Source organism: Pseudorca crassidens, chromosome 10, assembly GCF_039906515.1.
Source record: "Pseudorca crassidens isolate mPseCra1 chromosome 10, mPseCra1.hap1, whole genome shotgun sequence".
Classification (NCBI taxonomy): Eukaryota; Metazoa; Chordata; class Mammalia; order Artiodactyla; family Delphinidae; genus Pseudorca; species Pseudorca crassidens.
Window position 1 is genome coordinate 6,909,189 of NC_090305.1, and position 20,866 is coordinate 6,930,054.

At 36.2% G+C, this 20,866-nt stretch overlaps 1 long non-coding RNA gene across 1 annotated transcript; it reads right to left on the reverse strand.

Moving 5' to 3' along the window:
* Window positions 1-1,586: 1,586 nt before the first annotated feature.
* Window positions 1,587-19,721, reverse strand: LOC137232956 (uncharacterized). The gene is made up of 3 exons (XR_010947248.1): window positions 19,504-19,721; window positions 7,455-7,601; window positions 1,587-7,367 (listed from the first exon to the last, which is right to left on the reverse strand). It is a non-coding gene; the product is annotated as an uncharacterized lncRNA (long non-coding RNA).
* Window positions 19,722-20,866: the final 1,145 nt, after the last annotated feature.

Below are 20,866 nucleotides of genomic sequence, written 5' to 3' on the forward strand. Positions count from 1 at the left end.
TGTTTCCAGCAATAACTTGCAAATTACAATATAACTAATGAGCTTATATTCTAAGATCCGAAAAGATGTAAAAATGTAAAATATTAGTAGCATGTGTTGGAGACTACTGGCTGCATCTGACAATGTTCTACAAAAAGAGATGAGCTTAAAAAGAATTTGCTGACTAGCAAACAGAAATGAAAGGGGATGAAGGGAGTGGAAGAATTTGGTGATTTTTAGGGTTAGAAGAAGTAACTGCTTTTTACCACCTACCAGTACGTAAACTTGAGAATGTCTTTGAGCAAAGAAAGCCTTTTGGCAAGGATAAAATCAACAGTAAGCCCCTCAATCCCATTGTTACTACCTCTGGATGGATTATGAGGGTATACAATTAATTTAGCAGAAAATGTCTCAGGAAAAAAATGCAGCTTTCCCACCAGTGCTTAATAAACTCAGGGCATCTGCAATTAAGTCATGTCTCAAAAAGAACTGTAAGTATGGCTATTGGCACATGAAACTGACTGGAATCAAATAAATAAAAAGGCTGCCAAAGCTTTCGAGACAGTCGTACTTCCAAAAATAGCACTAAACTAAACTCAAAAAAAAAAAAAGAATTAAAATTAAAGAAAAAACAAAACTGTGATTGAGGCTTTAAATAACCTTGAGGCGCCAAGGATCAGGAAGCAGTCTGACAAACCGCTTAGACTCCAGGAAGGGAGGATGCTCTAAAGCTCCCTTCGGAAGTAACTAAAGACAGTAACGTCAGAGGCAGGAGTTCTCAGAAGGTGGAGCCACCAGTCCCAGAGAAGAGTGAGCTGGGGGAACCTACCCCACAAGGCAGAATCGAGGGCCAATCAATGCATTTCCTACAACCAAAGGTGTAGACCTTCCTGACTGCCTGTGGGCTCTCAGAATGGCTCTGGACCAGTGATTGTCTTGTCCCCCCCCACTTTTTTTTTTAATTGACGTATAGTTGCTTTACAATATTATGTGTTTTAGGTATACAACAACATAGTGATTCACAATTTTTAAAGTACATCCTTTTTGAATCAAAATAGCTACGTTGACTCAGTCTCTGCTCCACCACCATATGTTCGGTGCATGGGGTACTTAATAACTTATGTTAGTGTTTATAGGTTTCTCCATCAAGTAGAGCTATGTTCACACCTAATATCACACCTGGTATCACCTCTTCCTATTGTGCATCATCACGCATCTTAATTTATTATTGTGAAAGATTTCAAACATACTCAAAAGTTAAAAAAAAAATGTATCTAATGTACTCCCTAAATATCCATTTACCTAGATCCAATATTCCTCTTCACGTTGTGTTCTTTTCTCTAAATTCTCATTCTTCCTCTGTTGCCAGTAAGTCTTTCTTAGTAGTGTGCAATTTAATCATAGGGTGTCCCTGATTAACATAGACCTATGAGCTACATTAGTTAATGGAGTCTGATACCAACATGAAAATAGACAATAAATCAATGCAACAACAACACTTTCCAGGAAAAAGAAATATGTAACTTGTCTGTGCTTATTATTATATATAATAAGACTGGCATTTCAAAATATGAGACATGATAAACTATTTAATATACCATGTTAAGACAACAAAGAAAAAACTTTACTGGTTAAACTACAAAAAACATAGAATTTGTATGCCAAAATATATATTAAAGCAACCTAAACAACTTGCAACCTTGGTACATTTTGGTGACAGTTTCACTGTAAGATTCATTGCACTCAATATATAAAAAGCTATTATAAGTCAATAAGAAGGTATGACTTCCAATAGTAAAACTATAAATTTTCATTAATCGTGCAAAATAAATCACATTACTAATGAAATGTTTTTCACCTTTTCAGTAAGAAAGTATTTTTACCATTAACGTCCATTACTAGCAGTAGTCTGGAGAAAGAGTTTATTTCAATTACCATTTGTGCTTGAAATGGAAACTAGTACAAGATTCCTGAAATAAAATTAATATGTATTAAAAATTAAAGTGGGCTACCCATTGATATAATAATCTTACTTCAAGAAAGTTATTTCTTTCCTTTCATTCCTTCTTATTTCCTTCCATTCTTCCATCATTTTTTCTTTCCCTCTCCCTTCTTTTTTCCTTTCTCTCATTAATTTGCTTAGCCAATCACAATAGCTAATACGTTCCCTTCATCCTCCCTGTTATTCCTCACAGCAATCCTGTGAAGCGGACACTGATAAAACCCTATATAAGAAGTCAGTTAGAACTACTTCTGATGCCTTCATGAGGAGATGGTCAAGAAGATCATGCTACACACTCACGTCAAGCATAGAATCAGTTGAATAACTGAAGCAGGGCAATCAAGGCCATTCAGAGAAAGGCTGGATTGAAAATACATAGTCAGCATTGGAAGAAAAAGAATCTTTGGTACATTAGCTGATAATCATCTGTCTCTTGGAGCTCAGCCGGTACCCTTTTAAGCTCCCTTCCTGACCAGGCAGCTCTCACATCCCATGTGGTCAGCTTTGGATCAGGTGAGGTCTTTTGTGAGGTAGCCTCTTCCCACCACTGGGGTGGACAGAGTGCATCAGATATTCAGAAATTGAGATATTCTCTCCAGTCATGTAATCTCAAAACCACATGTACCAAATATGTCACTGAATTAGCAAATAATGTTTGCCAGCTCACAGTGAGAGTGTGTAACTTGTCCAACATCACATAGTTAATAAGTTATAGAGAAGGGCTTCAACCTGGATCTAACTTCAGAGCCCCAGCTCTTCATCATTATACTGTACTATCTCATTTATGTATGTACGTACTTATTTATTCATTCATTCATTCATCCATTGATCATACAATTACTGAGTTCTTATCATGACTCAAATATTGGAGAGGTTATTTTTAAGGAACTTATACCATTTTAGAAAAGATTTTAGAAAAGATTTTAGAAATTTTAGAAAAGATTTCCTGCTCATCCCAGCGTTTAAACAGATTAAGGAAATCAATAATGGAAGAGTCTCTAAATTCCACTCTCTCCTGGTCCTGCAAATGTCCTCATTGTTCAAGATCAAGCAGACCCTCTGCCCACCAGATCTCTGTGTTCATGCTACAACACCAGTGTCTCACTGTGTAATATAAATATTTGATCCTATTTAAAACATTGTAGGCATTGCTAGAGTAGGCAAAACAATAATTGTTTGTGTGGGTTAGTGGAACTTTTCCTGAATCTCTGAACGGAGTACCCAGGGTTACCTTCCTCACCCTTGAGTATGTCCGCACCCCTCTCCCCAACACCTCCCCAGTCACAAAAAGGAAAATATCTGTAAATGCACTGTATTCAAAATAAAAGAATTTATATTGAAAAAAAAAGAGATGAGGCTTACTTGATTTCACTCAGTCAACTACTATTTAGTTAAGCCTTCTCATTGGCCAAGGCTCTGAGCTGTTATAATTGGCAGGCTCTTGCAAGGACCTCAAACCCAGTAAGGGCTATTTTCAAGCTACTGGAAGGAATTCCTAGTGGTGATAGTAATGAGAGTTCTCACTTGCAGTGGTGATTTTCCCACGCCTAGAGGTGTTTAAGATTGAGCGAGATGGCCAGCTGGAAGTGATGTAGCAGAAGGAATTTGTGCTTCACATAGGTAATGGGACCAGATGAAATTAGATATAAATATAGTGTGTGTATGTGTGTACGGAGATGTGAGTGTGAATTCTCAGTGACTACAAAAGACCATTTTAGAGATGTCTTGAATAGGTACTTATAAAATGGAAATGTCATAATGCCATCCAGGTTTTTTCCTTTGCTTATCCAACCATTATCAGTTGATTTATTTAATAAAACGGGGGACCAAGAAAGACTGGAAATACAGCCTCCAATAGAATGCTCTCATGCTGTGATTGTTGAAGTGCTAAGTAATTTGCTTTTAATGCCAGCACATACCACTTAGCACCATATTTAACTGAAGGATGAAAATCACTCATTTGTCATCTACTTGCTTAACTGACAGTGTAATCTATCTATTGTCACTGAGCTTAGTACAAGGAAAATTGAATAGATCTCATTTTTAAATTTACAGCAAGCATTTAAATGTTTAATTCCTTCTTATTTATATTTTTATTCCTTAATAAAATTTAATTTCAAATGGATAATCTATTTGGACAATAAAAGCACAGTAGGTACTAGCAAAAATGATCTATTAAAAGTATTTTTTTTTACTGTTTTCAATTATAACCATAGTTTGTATTGTGTGTTATCTCTATGTGAGGAAAAATATCAATGTGAATGATACAAGTCAGTGAGAAACTACAATACTAGAAAAGAAGTTATCAGTGAAATAATCAAAAAAATGCATGAGTTTATAGATAAACGAAAGCTTATTTTACTAGTAGATTCTTGAAAAATAATTATTAGTATTGTAATTATCCTCAATATACTGAGAAAAAATAACTGAATTCACAGAGATATATAGTCCCCTATAAACCTATCTTGAATTTTGAAATAACACTTTGCACGGTATATGAATATGTGTACACTGCTAATGGAATATTATACTGAAGATGTTCAAGTTAGAACTCAGTTCTTGCAGAGCATCTACTAACAAAGACCATCCCCATCCCTCCTTATCCATGGGATTATTGTTTGCAATTCATAAAGGGCCACAGAAATGAGAGGAATTGATTATAAGAATAAAAAGGTCCTTTTTTCCTCCATTTATTTTTCTATTAAGAAACTAACCCTACATGTACATCCAAAAAAAATCTAAATCAAATAGTTTGTTTCAATGCCAATGCAAATGTGGTATTTACTTCAGAGATAAGATAGTACCCAAATCTTATTTCAACATTGGACTAAGTTACTGCACTGAGTCTGTGAACATTAGAATGGGCCTTCTCAACAGGAAAGAACTCTGGAAAGAACATGTTAGTAAATCTCTATCCACCACACTACACACACACACACACACACACACACACACACACACACACACACACACACACACACACAATATGTTAATGAAAGTGTTAGACTCATATGTTTAAGCTCTGTAAGATCAGTCCAATGGCAAGGAAAACAACTATAAAACAACTAGAGCAACAAAACGTTCTGTAGACTTGATTTTAAAATACTGAACAACTCCTGCTTTGCAGTAATGTGGCAGGAGACTTTTTGGATTAGGAAATACACTATGGCCATGGGCATCCTTTAGGGGCAAGAAAATATTGTTTTTCTGAATTATACCAATGCTTTCATTGGGACCACCAGTCCCTAAAGGAAACACACAAAAAAGAAAAGTATCAACTGATTGCTGACCTCTGCATGGTTCATTCAATTCACTGCTGTACAACACACTAAATATCAAGTGAAGTGAAACCTGGCTTATCAGTTTATGCTTTCATCCAATGAAAATTGACAGAACACTTACTAGTTCAAAGAGCAGTACTGAGGACTGGGGCAGGTACCACTAATTAAAGCAGACAGTGATCCCTGCCCTCGAAGAGCTTACATTTTAGTGAGAAAAGCATAAATAATAAAAGTGACAGGGGAGTTCCCTGGCTGTCCAGTGGTTAGGACTCTGTGCTTCCACTGCAGGGAGTGCGAGGGAGTTCGATCCCTGGTCGGGGAAGGAAGATCCTTCATGCCACACGGTGCAGCCAAAAAAAAAAGTGACAGACCTATAAAATCAATAGGTGTTTTTATTAACTCAGTTAAGCAAATGATGGTTCAATGAAAAACTTACCAGATCACTTGTTCAACTACATTTGCTTTATCAACTTGACCTAATAATCTAATGAAATACAGTTTAGGAGGCAGAAATCTACTTATATGTATACATTTATCCTTCTCGGTATATTTTGTATTGATACAGGTCTATCATAGAACTTACTTTACTGTATCCAGCCCCACTTTTTCAGGAGGAGGGATGGGCTTCTTATTTATACTATAAGTGATAACACCTGGCCCTAATCCCTTCCCCCACCTCTCCTTCACACCATCTTCCCAACAGGAAATGTTTTTTGGGCCCCTGCATAGGGCCAAGAATTGTTCTAAGCTCTGTTAATAAGAAGATACATTTGAAAAATTCTCCACACAGGTAATTCATGCTCCAATGGGGAAGGCAAAGCATGTAGTTAGAATAGAAAGCTATTCGGTGAAAGTGGAGGTGAGTACCTGATGACCAGAGCTACGACCAGGTAATTATACTTGCAAGTGTGGAGGTGAGGAATGCAAGAAGTCGTTGACACTGACAGTCCCGTATCATTTTGAAGGAAGAGTCTAGTTTCCTGAGGTGTGCAGGTGCAAGAATTTAAGCCATTAAAACCTATTTAGAATGTTCACTAGTTTCTGTGAAGTTGAGATCTGTTGTCAGAGATGTTAATATATGTTGATCTGCCTTCAATAAGAGCTATAGAGGATGAAAAATATAGACAGTATATGCATATGCTGATTTCTGCCAATAGAGGGAACATCTAGTGTAATTCAATGTCTTATGTAAGACTGAAGATATCCTTATAGTTAGACAATAATTAAAGATGAGGATTGAAAAATCACCAGGATGGGATGTGTTTATGTTTCCCAGTTACAGGTATCAAATTTGACCTCTCTCATAAACACTGCTTTTTGTTTGAGAGAGGTGACTGTTAAAACACCTGCTTACCCTTCCTTAAAAACGCAGAGGAGGACCAGAGGGCCTAGATATCCTCTGTATTTATTGCTCTATAATGAGGACAAATGATTCTTAAAGATGCAGGATTTTTTTATAACCCATCAACCCTCTGACAGTTCTTTGTCCTCTTGTGATCCTAAGTCCTATTCCAAACCTTCAGTTGAAAAAAGGAAAGCAAGGGAGTAAAGACAAAAAGGAATAGTCAAAGGAATAGTCTACTTTGGTCCTTTTAGAAAGAGCTAAGGTGGATGAGGGGAGCCCGAATGGGAGCCAGCCAGTTTGGGGCTGTTTGTTGATATCTTAGAATACAAAGCATTTGTGCTGTAAAACAACTAATTTAAGTGACTTGATTTTTTTTATTATGTAATTTTTCCATGTTTTTCCTCGAAATTTCTTCTAGAAAAAAAATGTGAAATTTTATGCTAAGTGAAGGGGAAAGGGGATTTATTTAGGCTTGGTTATATCATCTTCTAGCCATTCCCCTTATTCCCTCCAAAGGAAAGAGTACTGCTGGGGGAGTGTGAAAAATGATATTCTATCTCTCTTCATACTTCACAGGAGCCAAGTAGCTCTTTCTAAGCTAATGAAGATGAGTCTATGTTCTCTGAAAACATATTTGGGACAATCACGACGTCCAGCTGTTGTTTCCAGTACTGGTTACTGACTTCTGGTAAAGGACATATTATAAGGCCGTAGATTGAAAAGGAAGTTGAACTTAGTCTTCTCACCATGACTTGTGGACCTTTAAGAAAGCAAGAAGGAAGAAGCACTTCTAAGTTGAGGCACTCAGGTACAGCAACGAGTAAAATATTTAATCGGGGGAAAATACCTTTTTGTTTTAATGGATTCTTTTCAATCCTCTTGATTTAATATCTGAGGAGTCTTCCAGTGCACTGTCCATTTCACTTAGATGCTCCTGAATAGCCGTGACCACTTCACTGGGGATAAACTTTAAGCCACTGATATCACCAAACACCTGAAAAGTGATGACAAAATGGCACATGTTAACTTACCACACTTCAAGGAAATATTTAGGCAGAATGAGCAAAACCTGTGATTTTTCCCCTGAAGAAAAATTACAGCTTGGAAATGCCCTGAAATGCCATTATAGTTAACCTAATTCCACATTTTAACAGGAGTTTTCAATTTAGGTTTTATGGTTTGGTTCCATTTCTTTCTTCTTCTTCTTTTTTTTTTTTTTTACATCTTTATTGGAGTATAATTGCTTTACAATGATGTGTTAGTTTCTGCTGTATAACAAAGTGAATCAGCTATATGTGTACATATATTTCCCATTTCTTTCTGACTTTAACAGTAATTTAATAATACAGCAAAAATATAAATAAGCATTTGTATAATATTTAGTAATACAGAGCACAGAGTCATAATTAGCAATTTAAACACATGTGAAAAGTGAATTATCCTAATCTTACAGAAACCAAAAAATATCAAAACAAAATACAAGACTGGGATTTTCTTTTTTGCAATTAATAACTTTCGTGTGATGAAATGGATAGAAAACAAAACTATCAGGGGAAAACATAGGACAGCATTCCTTTTAGAAGGAACTCATTGTCCCAAGAGAAGCTTTCTGTATATACAAGACTAATTATCTTTGAGCGCACAACTAGCAACCCTACCAACATCCTGTTTCACTTGTCACACAAAGTTTGGGTTTATTTTGGGCTGTTTATAAGAATCATCAATTTCACTGACTTCATCTGGCTCTCCTACATCTTGAAGGTACGCAACATTTCCAAGAATTCTGCTGAAGGACTGTTTTCCCCAGAACTTATAGTCTCTTGAACTGAAGGCCACCCCAATGAGAAAGGCAGGGACCCACATCTACATCCACTCTGGCAAACTGAATACATTTCTCTGGATAAGAAAGAGGACATCTACTGTAATTCCTACTTATGTGGGTTAATAAAAAACGTTTTGTGATTAAGCAGAAATAGATATTTGACATATACAACTAAATAATGTTGAGAAAAATAGCTGTCTTTGGACACCTTGATTTCTCCTTTTGTTGAATCTTTCTTATCAGGTTTTCTTAGAGTCCACTCCACCCACTGTTATCTAAAATTGTGTCGTACTTTTCCATTATTGCTTCCCTGTCATTCTTCTTCTTCTTTTATTTTTATTAGAGCTTTTTTTTTTTTTTTTTTTTTTTGGCTTGGCTATGAAACTTGCAGGATCTTAGCTCCCCGACCAGGGATGGAACCCAGGCCCTGGCAGTAAGAGAGCCGAATCTTAACCACTGGACCGCCAGGGAATTCTCTCCCGGTCATTGTTCTTAAACGTCTCTCTTTTTTTTGTAATTTCATGATACACCTTTCTTTGCTTTTCTTAGTATATGATCTTTTTAAAACCTAAGTTTATTGGGAAACATTCTATACCACAACAGAATTTATTCGGTCTTCTTTCTTATCAAGACTATCTGAAAGTGTAACTCAGAGCTGCAATTCTAGAGCTTTCTCCATGCCTTCTGTGATACCTTACCATTTAGATCCTCATGTGGTGGAGCATGCCAACTGTTCTTGAAATTTCTGAAATGCACCTTCCTAATATCAAGTGGGGTGGCATTCAGCCTTCACCAGAATTAAGAATTCCAGAATGACAGTCACTTTCCCCTAAGTTGTCCTGCCATTCACAATCTTTCTTTGTTATTGAGAATTTGAATCAGAATAACAACTTCAGTCGCCACTTTATCCTCTAGGAAATGGATTATTGGGATGTTTCCTTACTCAATAGTATGTCTTTATTAACAGGAATTCCTTAAAATGTCCGTATGGTGTGAGCAAGAAGGGACATGAGAGCAGGAGTGGTTTGATTTGCTCAGGATTCTAGGAACTTCCCCAGTTATCACCTGGACTAATTACCTGGAAGCATTTCTTTACCCTGATGCACAGGGCCATGGACTAACAGCATGGCGCCTTCTGGGATGAACTGGTTTTTAAAAAATCGCTCCTAAATTTTAAACTATTCCCCTTGTCCCCATCACAGCTGCCACCATAATGTGTCAAAAATGTACTTGTATAAAATGATCTGTACATCTATGTGAATATACATCAAATTAACAAATATACTTCAGCTTGACAGATTTGGGAAAGAGGGACTAAAAATACAACTAGCTTTAATCATAATCGCTAATGAAACGTACTTGTCACTTCTTAGTTAATTGTTGTGCAAGACAATTCACTTTCCAATTACTCTGTCTGTTTAGAGTCACATATTTCAAGTGATTTGTGCTAGAAGAATAAGCTCATAATATAATCATTCTTATTTTATGAGTTTCACTGATTACTGGGAATAAACATTGCTAGAAAGTAAATATTGCAAACAACTAAAATCTCACAACAAGCTTGTATTTAAATGTGCCCGTGCTTTGAAAATAAAACACAACCTAGTCTTGCAGCATTTTCCAAAGGCAGAAAATGACAGTGAACTATGATATCCATGTGACCTCATATTTCAAACCTATCTCTTTAAGTTACAGAGAGCATAGTTTGTGTAGCTATAGCCAAAAAGGTTATCAAAATGTTGGGCAAACTTCCCATTCATTGCAGTGGTGGCTTTCTGTTTGTCCTCCTTTTCTGGAGGGCAATTTGGAGATATATATTTTTGTGTATAAGAAATATGCTATCCTTTTAAATTCTCAGATTCTTTGGCCTAGTAATTCCACTGTCAGAATCTAGCTTTAAGAAATAATAAGGAACGTCAATGAAAATGGCCAAGAAAGAAACTTCAAAGTTTACCCATTCATAAAAGAAATTTTAAAAATGGTAAAAAAAAAAATAAAAACCTCTCATGATCAACTTTTTTGGGGGAAAACTAGATCTAGAACACTATGGATGAGGCAAAAGCCACCGTGAACTTGGTTAGCCACTCATGTCCCCACCAGCACAGTGTTACAGATGTATGAATGTGAACGAATAGAGTGCAAGCTTGGGACGTCTCTGTGCCTATCGCTAGGCACTGTGACCGGCAAAGGGTTTCTGCAGAGACAGACAAGGGTCTTTCATGCGGTGTGGATGTATGGAGCTGGTGGTGAACAGAAACACCCATGGCCATGGAGTCAACATATATGAGCTCTTTCTGCCTTGTGCTTGAAGCAGGACTGGCCTTCTCTGGTATAAAGAAGTCCCTGGATTTCTTAGAAATTGTGTTAAAACAGGCCTTAAGAAAGAGATAGCTAATTGACTGCTAATAAGGATAGATATACCCTCAAGTGTCTATTTAGAAAAACGGAGTTGACTTTATTTGCAGTCTATCTGGTAGAATGGGTCATACGCAGCTCCCCAAAACACACATTGATAAGGTTTTTCTTTTTTTCTTCTTATAGAATGTTTTCTCCCTCTAAGTTCATAATTACCTTATTTTTTCGTTTCTTTTTAAAGTATATCTTTATTACTAATACTTCCCAAGCTAACAGATTATTTTTATTTTTTTTACATCTTTATTGGAGTATAATTGCTTTACAATGGTGTGTTACTTTCTGCTGTATAACAAAGTGAATCAGTTATACATATACATATGTCCCCATATCTCTTCCCTCTTGCGTCTCCCTCCCTCCCACCCCCCCATCCCACCCACATTGATAAGGTTTTAGTGAGAGGCCGTTATAAAGATGGTAAGGAGGCTGCGGAGGAGGAATCGTAAAGCAGATATAACATTCGGACAGATTTTGTTTTAATTTGCCAACTTAACAGAGGACCCGCATATGCATAGCACTAATTCACTGACAGCAATATTTGGAGGCCTAGTTAAACTCATTATGGCTCCATAGCGAAATAAATTTTTTCTTCAACAGAATTCAGATCTCTGTACCTGAACTACAGGAATCTAAACTAGGGGTAAAGAGTCTTAAAATTAGATTACAATTGTAGATTTCAAAAAAAAAAAAAATATATATATATATAACTAGAAATAATATGACAGACTAAATAATAGGTTGAATCAGCATTATTTTAGAGAAAGGAAGTTTTGCATTTTGAAAAAGTAGAGCACAGATGTTAATTTCCTGAAACAGTTAAATAAGGGCTGACATTTGGATGAATTCTCTGGGATTTAGTGATGATGGCGTGTTGGCAGTGGTGGCCATGTTGATCACCACTGCTGTGAAAATAATAAGCCAAAGTACGCAGTCCTTTCATTTTTTCATATACTTTACTTGGTTGTAAAATAAAGAATATTCAATGTTCTTAAGATTAAATATCTGAATATTGCTTCTGAAGGAGCAGCTGTCACCTTAAATCTAAAGTCTAGTTTGTTTACTGGCTGCATTTTATATCCTTTTGAAAATGACACAAAATGGCTATGAAATCATCGTTAAGTATTCTACAGGGGAATATAAACGCCCTTTGGTTACAGTGCATGTATCTTTATACATAATTCCAGTTTATTTTCCCTGGAATTATGTAAAAAGCCGTTTCTCATAAAGGTAAAAACGCTAGATGTTTCTGAGTTGTAATTTAGCATCAGAGTCAAGATTGTTTCAGAAAAAAGCTAGTGTTACTCTTTCATGCCTTTTAAGTGTCACTCGGCATATACTATATGTGATTTTGCACATAAAATAAACTTATATGCTTTTATGTCAGTGTTTTAGTAAATGTAAATGCGATTAAAATAATTTATAGGATACAAATATGTAAAAATAATTGACACTAAGCAACTGGTTTTTACATTGTTTAATCATATGATTATTAAATAATTATTTCAGGTCATTATAAAAGAACTTGTTCCATAAACTGAAAAGGAAAAAACTACTTCTGTATCTATGGATTCTTAGAAGAAATCAATTCATTTGTAGATAGTTCTTAATATTGACACAATTACAAAATGCACCAAAATATTTTCATGGTATTTCTATACATAAGTAGAAGGAAAACTCATTATGTTTAGGGTTTTGTGGCTTATTTTGCTTTGTTCATGAGTGAATTATCTTTGACTTTTTAAGAAATCAGTGTTAGGCAGCCTTGTCATATAGAATCAAGATAAAAATCACTGATTAGTAGTATCATGGCATATTCTGAAATGCTCAAGCACTGACTGTTGGATGCATGGCTTTAAAATATATTTCAAATGAAAGGTACAAACTTCCAGTTATAAGATAAATAACTACTAGAGAGAAAATGTAGAGCACGATGACTGTAGTTAACACTGCTGTGTGACATAGAAGAAAGTTGTTAAGAGAGTAGATCCTAAGAGCTCTCATCACAAAGAGAATTTTGTTATTTTCATTTTATTGTATCTGTATGAGATGATGAACATTGAACCTATTACGTTAATGTTTTTATACCTTAAGTTTATGCAGTGATGTATGTCAATCATTCCTTAATAAAACCGGGAAAAAATAGATATATTTATAAAGCAAAAAACTCAAAAATTTTCCAAGTCTATAGTAACTTAAGATTAAGAAATAAAAAGAAGCATAAAAATAGTTTTCACATTTAGAGGGTCACCTTTCAAGTTACGGTTTCCAAATTCCAATTCAATAAGAAAAAAATATACAGAAGTAAAAGTGAACATATTTTTACTCAGCGTAAAACATTCATTCTTTATTGACTGTGCGATAAAGATTTAATTTTTCACCTCTATAATTTTTATATTAGATATTTAACTATATGTTTCAGTTAGCATGTCAAGGCTTATTTTTTAAACTGCTTCTTTATACTTAATATACCTTTTAAAACATTTCCTATGACTTAGAATCCCAAGACATTTTTCTTCTCCAATATATCCTATGAATATGTATTATTTCTGATAGACATATAAATGCAATAATAGAACAGATCTTTCCTACAACTTTCATAAGTTCAATTATTTGGAGAGTCAAAGGAAATCTAAGATGCTGAAGATTATTTTATGAGTAAATATTTTCAAAAATATGTATGTGATTATTCTTTTTCTTACATATGCAAATAAAAATATATGGTCTATAAAAACAGGAACTACCAATGAATAATTGTCTCAAATTATGAGTACAGATGAAGTATGGAGAAATTTAATATTTACAAGATTGAACAAAAGAAGTTATTTTAGAAAAGACCTGCAGTAACTTTAAAATGTTTTCTAAAATCACATCTTAATACGTAATAAGTACAATCAAAGTAGTTCTTCATAATTTTCTAAAGAAACCAAACATAGTTTTACTAAAATTAATTTAGTCACTAACAGTTATTTTTTGACCCATGAAAATAGGTCAAATAAGAAAATAGCTTTTTAGAAGTAAATAGCACATTTTCTGAAAATGTGTCTGAAATCTGTTGTATTTATTTTAAAATTATAGTGTGCTAATTTTTTTAAAAACGATGCTATTTTCCTCTTACAGGTTACCAATTATATATATAAATAATAAAGCAAGCCTGCCGTGAGAACCATCTAGCTTAGTTTTGTGAAAAGCAAACCATGTCATAGCAAGTCACACTGACCTAATTATTATAGACAAATAAAATCACTTATTTTGACACATACATATGGGAATAATAATTTTGTCAAGTAATTTTAAAATAGAGATAAATCCCTGTATATACTTAATATATATTTAAGTGATTAGTAAATGTGTCTATTTTAAGACTTTTCATGGTAGTATGATAGGAGAATGTCTTATAAGTGCCATTATATTCTAATTTTAGCCTGAAAATTGAATTCTTCTTTGCTTTTGCATTCTGTTTTTTTATAATATGTTGTTTAAAATGGGGTCTATGTTTTAGATACGACAGAATGATGTCCCTCTACAGTTTACTGCAACAGTCAATCATTCTTCAGGAAAAGAGGTGGCAACATAATACCAGGAACTTATTTTTAAAAAATCAATTGAAGTGACAGCTGTTAACTTTGAACTTGAAAACCCAAAATAAAAGACAATCCTGTCCTTGACATTTTTAACAATATTTTATGCAAAGCCATAAGTACTGCTATTACTACTTCATGTTAATGTATATTTTCAATAGTGTCATGTAAGCAATTGTGCCCCAAATGTGCCCCAAAGATTTACTGCACCTTCTCATGCAGGTGTTGTGCACAAAATATAAAGTTTTCTAAACTTGGGAAATGAAAACGGGACTTTCTTCTATTTGCAGAAATGAGTTAATTTTAATATTTTCTTTAGGCCAGTTTAAACTACGCACAATGAGAAACACAGGGATGGCTTTGCCCCTTCCCATGAACAATGACTTTCAACAAATGGAAAAACTGGATGGAGGAATTCCCAACAATTTACATGTTTAATGAATAACTTCTGTAGACCCAGAGTTTTCAGTATTTTCCTATTGATTTCCCTTCCACATTTTTGTGTATTTCTCTCTCTCTCTCAAACACACACACAGCAAATTAGTCATTGTAACAGATGGATATGGGAATTTCCAATAACAATAAATAGTCTTTTCTGGAAGATGTTACAATAGAAGAGTTAAAACTGAAAACTCTCAGTTATTTGTATTCTGTTTTTGCCGTGCAAGTCATTGATTCAAGGACAGAATACGATTCTTCCCTCCATTTACTCAAAGCTTCATGCAGGCTTGCAAGATAAAGCTTCCTCTGCTGCCTTCTCGCCGAGGGTCATACAAGTGAGGCTCGGCCCCTCTACACCTGCTCTCCCCACCGGTGGTCACTCAATTCCATGAGTGGGAGAAGAGTCCGGAGTTGAGTCAAACCCATCTAATCATAAATTGTGGTTCCGTGTTTTGTTTTCACCTTTCTTCTCCTGCTGCTTTTTCCATCAGCAGAGCACTTAATAAAATCACTAATTGGTTAAGCTGTTATTTAGGCAAGTATTAATATTCTCATTTTGCAGACAAGGAATCAGGCCTCCTGCTGTGTATCTCCTGGCACTGGGTAAGGAGCTCTTCAGATGGGAGATTCAAAGTAGGTGAGCCCGTCCTCCTGAGGCTGAGAGATTCGCCGGAAGCCGCTCGGCAGGGCCTCACAGAGACTCTGTTAGATCGCTGAGCTCCTGACTCCCATTCCTCTGCTCAGACCACCAGGCGACACCGCCTCTAACGACAGAGAAACCCTTTTCCCATTCCGCCCCAACGAATGCTCCAAGGGCTTTCTTAATTGCGATGGATACCCTGGGATCGGGAAGCTTATTTGTGATTTGATGAGTCTGCACCAGTCTTGCCTGGGTTTCTAGGTTTTGTGGCACTAAAAACTTTAGAAAAACTTTGTACTTAAAAAGAAAAAAAAAAAAAAACCTCAAGCTACGGAACGGAGACAAAGCATTACAGGTACACACTACCGTATATAAAATAGATAACCAACAAGGACCTACTGTACAGCACAGGGGAACTCTACTCGATATTTTGTAATAAACTATATGGGAAAAGAATCTGAAAAAGAATAGATATGTGTATGTATATATATATAACTGAATCACTGCTGTACATGAAATTAACACGATATACTGTAAATCAACTATACTTCAATATAAAGTTAATTCATGAATTAATTTAAAAAGTATTCCTCTGCGGAGAGTCCATGGCATTGCCCAGCCTCAGAGGAGTTGACAAAAAGATAATTCAAGAGAGGCCCTCACCTCCTGACAGACCAATGACCATCTCGGACAAGCGTGGAGGGGATTTTATTTTTTAAGTTAAATACGTAGAACACTGTAAGATCTGTGTCATCTTCGTCACGGGCCCAGATGAAAAAAAAGTGGTGAACATAAATCCATAGGAAAGATAGTTTGTAATAATATAACTTCTATTTCAATCTGATGGAATCTGACCTTTTCAGTGCAGAAATCATACTGTTCCAAAAACCATGGCTTTTCACAAAAAAATGAAAAACTTGAAGATAACGTGCTTCGAAACTCAAATTGCTAAGGTTTTCTTGAGGAAAAAAAAAGAAAGAAAAGGTTAATACGTGACCTATCTTTCATATCAGAATTAGGAGAGACTTAGAAATCACTGTCGTCACAAGCTAGAGCTGTGTTAGATGCAGAAGGAGCTCGGAACACTAGGTACTCTATTTTACAACCACCCTAAAACTTCTGAGAATAGAGTTCAGGTTATAAAGGTGAAGCAGAATTTCACCCATTTTTGTTTCATGTTTGTTGCCAGATCTAATTTGTAAATATTAAATTAGGTCTAGAGGCAGCTACCTGTTTCTTCCCCTATCAGAATAGCCCATCAAAATACAGCATGGATCTTACAGGTATCGCTAGACGGATCTGAGTCATTTCCTAAGCATAGGTGCCCTCAATTCGCATAATATGGGCGTTAGTGGAAAAGGTCTCATGGTACATAATTAACCATCAAGTAGCATAATTTGACATCCAGAAATTCAAGGCAACTTAATAGGTTTCCCTGAGCAACAGCTTTGTGCCTAGTACAGAGACAGGGACTTCAAAGGTAGGAGTTAACTCTAATCCAAGTAGATGACTACTTAGAAACTACAATTTTCAAAGTTTAATAGATGTTTCTTCAGTCCGGAAAGTATAATCTATCTAGGTGCTGTGGTTGGAAATTTCTTTACCATGCATACATCTTTGGGAAAGAGAATACATGAATTTCACTCCTCACTGAAGCTGCAAAAGACCAGTCTCAAATCCATTCCAATTTCAGATTTTATAGCTCAGACAGCCAGTGATAGATCAGATGTGCCCGTTAGGGGCCAGGAGAGATATAAAAGAAAGTAGGAAGATTGTTGAGTAGGCTGAAAGAAAACCTACCTAGTCTTCAATATGCTCTGGGACTGGGATGATTTGACGGTTCCTGTCCTCTGGGACACGCAATTTAATACTGGAAACAAGTTTAGAAAGGCTAACGAATAAAATCTAGTGCTCCTAAAAAAAGTGTCAGAGAAGGTGCAAAGAGGCTAGGTCCCTTCAAAATGGATTTCATAGAGGACAAAGCAGGTAACATAAAGCACAAAGAAATAAGTGGGTAGGCTTTAGACTCGGACTGCAGAGGGAGTGGGACCCTGTGCCTTTGCTGAGATCTGAAAAAGGGGGGAACGCTGGTTTAGTATTTGTTAGCATCTCTGTTGGGAACAGGCTTAGCGGGGTCCAGACACACTTCCACCATCATATAATCCAACAGTGTGGAAAACACAGGCAACCAAAACCAGATGGGTCAATAACACCTCCTGCCCCACCTCTCAATCCTTCTAGAACCTACTTTATTTAATCTTTAGCATAATGTTACTACGTTTGAAAAAAAGTTGAATGAATTTAATTGTGCGTGATCCACAATACTCTGAACTGTTTATTGTGCCCTTTTTAAAAAGAACTAAAATATATTGCCAATGTTATCTCGTTCATCTGTCCCAAATACCTGTGAGGCAGGTAGTATGAGTATTTATAACCCAGTTTTACAGATAAGGATATAGGCAGAGGAGTGAGAAATGACTAAACCAAGGTCCTAGCGCACATGCAGGAGCGAGTGAATTAAAGCCCTGATGATTGCTTTGCTTATGAGAACAGGTCACCTTGAACCTCAGCTTCCCAGTCGGACCCAAGGACTACAAGCTGCAAGATGTTTTGCAGCAGAAGGGCAGATATCCCTGGCATCCTGGCTTCTCCAGTTTGTTCAGCTCATGGTGTGCAAACATCTTTATGCACACGCTTGTGTAAATTTTAAAAACAAAATAAGCCCTGGCAGTTTTGTCCCACAAAGAGGTTTCTAAAGCAGATGTTGCCAAAGTCTGAAAAAGATCATACACAGAAGTGCCAATACCAGCCCGGGACCCAAGCCCGCAAAGAATTATGTGGGATATAGTTCTCATCCACCTACCTGCTGCCTTGCTACAATATACACAATCCCCTCTTATATCAGGGAAAAGGAGGTGAAATGATGCGGACCCTTGTCTAGCACATCTCTGTTTCTCTGAGTAGCGAGCCCACGAGAATCACTCAAGTACCAAACTCCGTCATGGGCTGGTTTTGTAGAAAGGAGAAGCACCCTAGCTGCAAGGCGGAGCTCTAAACAATTAAAAAGTTCTTCAAGGTTTATTCAAAGGGCCTTTTATGAAGACACACTTTCATCAACTTCATAACAGAAACAGCAATAGCTAAATTCCATAGGGAAAGTGTGATGCGAACAGAAAGGTTCTTACTCTGAAAATTCTTAACAACGTAGTATTGTGCCACTGCAAAGTGAGTTTCATGCCACCAAGACCAGGGAATCGAATGTGATACACATCTGAATTCTCCTTCTCCTCCATCCTTCATTCTCTCCAAATAAAGGGAAATAACACTCTTTCTGACTTCATTATTCAACAGCAATTCTGATGCTAATGGGAGCCTCAGGTTTCAACATGCCCTGCAGTTTGGATTCTGAGACTTTGAGGCAACATAAGAGATGTTTTTTAACAAACTCAGCTCACCTAAAGACTGACATTTTAGGAGGAAACATGACTTTAGGATCTTTGCCAAATACTACTCTAAAAAGTTTTTAAAGATTTAGAGAATGGAGGCTTTCCTTTATTTTTTTAAGATTTGTCTCATGGAAGAAATACGAAATTGCACCATCTCGTTCATTTTGTGTGAGATCATCTAAGCAAAGAGCTGTGTACTTTCCTGTGGCATCGAAGTATCTATGGACTGAGATATTTCTTCTTCATCAATCCGCTGATGTTTCCAAATATTGACTGAGTCAAAGTTATTGCAGGCAGAATCCTGAATTATTTCACGTGATTTTTTTCCTGCCTTTCTTCCAATAGCTCAGAAACATTTTTTTTTTCTTATGCGGTACTTTCGTTTCTTTAGGAAAACACTAAAATACATCTTCACGTCCTCTACAGTACTAGAAGCATCAGTTATGATATGTTTGCAAAGTAGTTTTGAAGCCTTTTAAATCAAGTATAAACACATTCACATTCACGCACTACGACATACACAGCATTTGCATTAAAATATTTTCATATATACTCACCTCAACAATTGCACCACTAGGGAGCCTAAGAAAATGGCGGTACAGCTCTTGGAACCCACTGGGATAAACAGTGTACACTGCTATATGAGAAGTAACATCTCCTGGACCAAGTGCAGACACAGAAGTTTCATTTTGCTGTTGGAGGTCACAGCTGGAGATGCTGGACTGGACGCCGCCATGGCTTTTCCAGATATAATCATACACTGCCACCTAGTGAGACACAGAGGCCCCCCACCCCACCCCCCAGCCCCAGAAAAGAAGAGAAAAAAATTAATTAACTTCTGGCAAGAGCATAACCAATTTTAAATGATTCTGCAATAAATCTGAAAGTCTCTGCCATCTGCAGTGCCTGTACTCCATTCCATGCATATTTTTATGACATATATCTAAAGAGTGAAGGAAGACAAATCCCCGATGTGTGCTCCGAAAAGTTAATTCTACACAGATGAAGCTGTAATTGGCTCCCATATTAACCCAGAGTAGGAAGATCAAGCAGGCTGCGGCAATGACAGTGTTGATTAAAAAAAAAATGCTTACGAATGGTTTTATGAATGAGTGTTTGTGCTTTCCCATCCAAAATAAATCTTTGCTCTTTTTTGCTTCTTCGTAGTGTGCTAGGTGCTAAGTCTCTGGCAACACCAAAACAGGGGGCAAGATAAATTAAAGATACATTTTACCGAAGTGCACAGGGCAGGATTTTTGCATACTTTATGTGTTTACCTATTATTTTTTCTTTGTGACGATTCCATTGTTCAATACAACACACCTTGTGGGGACTTCAGTAACATTAATTGAAATATGAATGAGTTCAAAAAACACTGTTCTATTGCTGGTCTAAAATATTGGCAATGAAAGATTAGATTATACCACTGTAAAGATTTTTTGAGGCTGAAAAACCTTCTAGTCTCCAGATATCTTTGTTATCTTTTCCTGCAACTGCTGAGCTACAGAAATGCTTTCTAAAATTTTCAGTTTCCATATTCACATACTCCAGTCATTTCAGAGGTAAATAAAGGAAAGTATTCAATTGATTTCTTTCTTCACTGGCTCTGAGTCGGGAGGCATTTATCTATTGTGGCAGAAAGTCCATGTCAAACACATTCTCCAAAGTTAACTCCTTCTAAGATAATTTACAAGTACGTTGAATCCTCAATAATATGGAAAGTTTCAATAATGTGATAGAAAGTTCTGGCCAATTATTATTTAATTCAAGTCTATAATTGACAAACTTTCAAGATTCTAGCTAGTGATTTTTTTTCTTTGAAAATAAAAAGGTAAGATTAAAATCTGGATGAACAGGTAAAGAAGCAATAAATGTCTTGAAATAGCTTGAATGAGAGAAAAGATTAAAGTTGGATACAAT